Source organism: Dipodomys spectabilis, unplaced genomic scaffold (genome assembly GCF_019054845.1).
Source record: "Dipodomys spectabilis isolate Male_0828 unplaced genomic scaffold, ASM1905484v1 ptg000266l, whole genome shotgun sequence".
Lineage (NCBI taxonomy): Eukaryota > Metazoa > Chordata > Mammalia > Rodentia > Heteromyidae > Dipodomys > Dipodomys spectabilis.
The window spans coordinates 1395190-1400423 of record NW_024870943.1 but is presented as its reverse complement, the minus strand read 5'-3'; positions in this window follow the sequence as shown (position 1 = coordinate 1400423).

The window sequence follows — 5234 nt, the reverse complement described above, 5'->3', positions numbered from 1 at the left end:
GAAAACTAAAACTAGATCCTTATATATCACTCTGCACCAGAATCAACTCCAAATGGATCAAAGACCTTGGAGTCAAAGCAGACACTCTGAAAATATTACAGGATGGAATAAGAGAAACCATCGGTCTCCTTGGCACAGGCAGAAATTTTCTTAATAGAGATCCAGAAACACAACAAATCAAAGAAAGGTTGGACAAATGGGATTGCATGAAATTGCAGAGCTTCTGCATGGCAAAGACATAGCTAGCAAGATCAATAGAAAGCCCACAGATTAGGAGAAGATCTGCACTAGCTATACAACAGACAAGGGTCTCATATCTAAAATATACCTGGAATTCAAAAAATTAAATCCCCAACAACAAATCTTCAAAGAAACAACTGCCCAATAAATAAGTGGACTAAAGACTTAAAGAGAAACTTCTCTGAAGAGGAAAGAAGGATGGCCAACAGACACATGAAGAAATGCTCAACCTCCCTAGCCATAAATGAAATGCTAATCAAAACAACATTGAGATACCACCTCACCCCAGTTAGAATGGCAAAAATCAAGAACTCCAATAACAACAGATGGTGGAGGGGATGTGGACAGAAGGGAAGCTTACTTCATTGTTGGTGGGAGTGTAAACTTGTTCAGCCCATGAGATTCTTATCTCCAATTCTTATCTCCACTCTCTGGTGGTAGAGTGCCAGCCTGGAACAAAAAAGCTCAGCAACAGCATCCAGGCCCAGTTCAAACCACTGGACTGGCATAAAAGAAAGAAAATAGAATGAGACATTTCTGTGCAGGAATTTCTTTGGCAATAATGGCCATTTTTTTCTAAAAATGTTTTCATCCCCAGAGAACTCATTTGGAGATTAGAGGTAAGCATTTCATGCATATTCCTGAAAGCAGGGTGATCTCTTTTCATGCCTGGTCGTTTCTGAGGAGGTAGCTTCATTCTCTAATTCCCTACTCATTTTCATCTTAGCAGTGGTGATTTTGAAGCAGAAATTTGTCACTGTGCTCGAGAGGATCAGCAGTGACTCCTCACCCTGGGTTTCTGGTCTACCTCATTGCATGTGACTCCATTCCTCACCTGGACCCTCCTAGTCTTGCTGACAATTCCTCTGCCCTGTTCTTGTCTGTTTCAAGAACATGCATTTGCCTTTCTGTGTCTGACTTCTTGCATTTCCCACAGCGATCTGTAGTTCTACACATGCGGCAGCAAATGACAGGATTTCCTTCTTGTTGCTGGCCTAGTTGTACTTTGTGATGGAAATAGACTACATCTTCTTTTTTGTGTGTGTGAAACATCTTTTTATTAAACAGCAAAGCAGAAATGCAACACAATTTTAAATATTTGTAAATTTAGGTCACAAAAGGGATGCAAAAGGGATGTTTGCAGTACGACAATTACATCTTCATATAGTTAAAGTCATTTATGAAATCTTATACTAGAACATAAGATTATCCCATGATTAAAGTAGTTCAAATCTAATAACCATAAGCTATATTAGTGGATCTCATTTCCTAGTTTAATAACTTAATATTACCTCTGATATTGATTCCTTTACCAAATGGAATCTATGAACTAAATTTTTAGAAATTGTTATGAGAATGACTAAAATTCTACCAACCAATTAGTTAAATTTACAGAGTGAGATAAAAATACTGAGCTTCCCATGCTGCTGATCACATGTATGGTGTATAGTGTACACCACTATATGTTATAGACTTTGATAGACAATTTGCCCCAGGAAAGTTAGAATGAACTTGTGACTTTAAATGAGCATCATTATTCCACAGTACTGTGAAATTTGGGAAATTATGTATTCACTTAACCACAATTTTTATAAAAAAGGACATCAGGGAAAGTAGGGAGCGAAGGGATGGTAGGGGGAAAACAATGGAGGGGGAAACAATACTCAATAGGAACTGTACTCATTACCTTGCTAACGTAACTGTAACCCTCTGTATAGTATCTTTACAATAAAAAAAATTTAAAAAAATACTGAGCTTACCAATTATTATACATATAAAATTCTCTCATTCATGATTCTACTACCAGTATACTCTTCAAGGAATTTGGTAACAGTTCATTGACTAGGTACAACAAATAAACCTTGCAACCAAATCCGAGAGCTGGAATAGCATAGCATGTGGTGTATGTAAGATCAATTAAACTTAACCCATTTTCATATATATATATATATATATATATATATATATATATATATATATATACATATATTTCCTGGAAGAGCTCTTCTGTGCCAGAGACAATACAAATTGGAAATGAAAACATTTGGAGTTGGTTGCTATGTTTATCACATTATATTTTTACCTATTTCTCTGTATTCCTCCCAGACTTTCTACTTCTAATCAATACATAACAAAAATTTTTTTTAGGGGGGGGAGTCCAGTCATGAGGCCTGATCTCTAGGCCTGGGTGCTGTCCCTCAGCTCTTCAGCTCAAGGCTAGCCCTCTACAACTTGAGCCATAGCCCCACTTCCTGCTTTTTTCTTTTTGCTTATGTGGTGCTGAGGAATCAAACCCAGGGCCTCATACATGCAAGGCAAGCCCTCTACCACTGAGCCACCATCGCAGCCCATAAGCAAAATTCTTATCTTTTCAGATAGCAAGTGGGTTATTTCGTGCAAAAGCAAGTTGGTTCTTTGTTTTTAAACAGATCTCAATTTGATAATTTAGTTTCAACAATCCTCTTTATAGTCCAAATCTGCTTTCAAATGATTAAAGAGAAACCATCAGTCCTATATTATTATTAGAAAGTACAACTGACAAACTTTAGGCAAGGTTTTGGTTAACTTCAGGACTTACAGATCAGATTGCTGTCGGGTGATTACTATTCAAAGAACTTTTACAAATGTGAAATTATCTTGACTTAGGAGAAGGTAAATGGGAAGGATGAGGCAGATGGAGGAGAGGCACACAATGGTGAACAGGTACATACATAAAGCTGAGCATTCAGTACATGACTTTAGTCCCATTTTAACAACATGGTTATTTTCTTGTATATCTTATTAAGTAAACGTGTAATAAAAGACTAAGCCCATATACCAAAGCAAATTCAATAAAACATTCATTTTCAAGTTTCATAAATATATGCAATTCTAATTATAAAGTCTTTACAACACATCTGCACATTTTCTTAGACTAACATAATACACAGACTCATGGAAGTCTCCTCTTAAGTAGTTAATTTTGCCTAGATTTGAAATTATTTTCATAAACATTCAATGAAGCCACAAACAAAGGTACTGTAATGTTTGGAATCTTCCCTAGTTTTAAAGGGGAGAGAAAAGGAGGGTGGGGGAAGGGATGGAGAGAAAGAAAGGGGGAGAGAGAGAGGGAGAGAGAACCAGCAATTCCATAAATGAGAAGGGAACTAAATCTCTTCCTTTCTTTTACTTTTCATGTCAGTTGTTTGGAAAACACTAGAAGCAGACATGAGGTTTTCTATATATTGTCCAAAAACATGGTCTTCTGATTTTAGCTTCAGGTTTTCTTCCTTAACTGCATCTACTCTTGCTGAGAGATCTTCAAGTGTGTGTTGGAGTTCCAACACTTAATTAATGTAGTGCTTTTTCCTCCAGTTCCATCTGATTTTCAGCATCAACATCCATGTCAGCTTTCATCATCCTGGCACTGAACTGTGCCTCAGACTCAAAAATTCTGATGAAAGGTCCTCAAAGGCACCCGGAGGGGCGGGATCTCAAGATCATGCCTCTGGCCTGGGACTCAAGCACCGACTGACCAGGCTAAATCTTCTTTATGCATTCATCCACAGTTGGGCCTGTGACTCCACTGCTCTGAACCTGGCTGACTTAGCTCCACATGACCATGTTCAGTTTCACTCATTTCTCTGCAGACACCATGGAGCTTCTGGGTTGGGCTCTACCATTTGAGCCCCAGTGCCACTTCCAGCCTTTGCTGCTTATGTGGTGCTGAGGATTCAAACCCAGGGTCTCCTGTATGCAAGGCAAGCAGTCTATCACCGAGCCACCTCCCCAGCCCCTCTTTTGCTTTTGAAGACAGGGTCTCAACTCTGTAGTCCAGGCTAGCCTTGTACCTAGTATCCTCTTGCCTCAGCCTCTTCAGGGCTGGAATTTCAGGTGCATGTCACTAAGCCCAGCTGCATTATTTACCTAGCTGTTCATCAGTTCCATTGTGATCCCAAAGAGATGCTTAAATGTCTTGATGAGAGGCTCATCTGCAGGGAAGCTCTCAGTCACTCTTTTCTTTCCCTGGGTGTGGGGCCTACTCTTCACCTCAGTGCAGCTTCCTGGTCTGCCATACCCTGGGGGAGGAGGCCTTCTGTGCCCACCAGGGTTAGCCGGTCTCAGTGATGTCACTGCACTCAGCACACATGACATCATTGTGTTCCATGCACTGGACCTAGGCAGGAGAAGCACACAAGGTAGGGTTTGCAGTCCACTGCAGTGGTCGCAATCGGAGCTATCGGGTTAGGAACCTGTCTATGCAGGCTGCCCTCGACAGGTGTCCCTTGTTCCCACCCTAGTTTCTTCAGGGGAGGGAGGGTCTCGCTGCTGCTTCTCCTTTCATGTAAACACACTATGAGAATTTGATGCACCTGTTCTCTGGGACTGCTGGGACAAATAGCCTCACCCAGTGGCTTACATTCACAGCTTCTATGGGGATCCACTCTGAGTTCCTCTCCTCACTTCAGGCCCAGTTATGGTTCTTGATTTTCTTGGGCTTATGGATGTATCCTCAGCCTCCCCCTGCCTCTGTTCCCAGGCTGTGCCCTCTGTGTACTGAGTCTTCTCCAGCTGGGGTGCTTAGGAGGACACTGTGGTTTGCTCAAGGACCCACCCTCAATTCAGAGTGAACTTATCTTGCCATGTTGAAACACTCACCCACAGACACTACTTTCCTGATCACCAGCACTGGCTCAGGACTTGGAAATAGCTTACAGACCATGTGTAAAGACAAACAAAATTCCCTGATTTTTCTCCACATTTCCAGCACAGTCAACAGAAAAGCTGTGGCCCTGAAAAGTGGGATCATTTCTTCCCAGTAGAAAGCAAGCATTTCCTTTTTTTTTTCTTTCTTTTTCTTTATCTGAGACTAGAACTTCAACTGGGTATCTGATGCTTTTGTTCATTGGCTGGTTCTCTACCACCAGAGTTATAACTCCCTCCCCGAGTATTTCCTTATGCAACAGCTGACACAGTCCGGCACCTCTAATTCGGTTCACTTCTCACCCTAACTT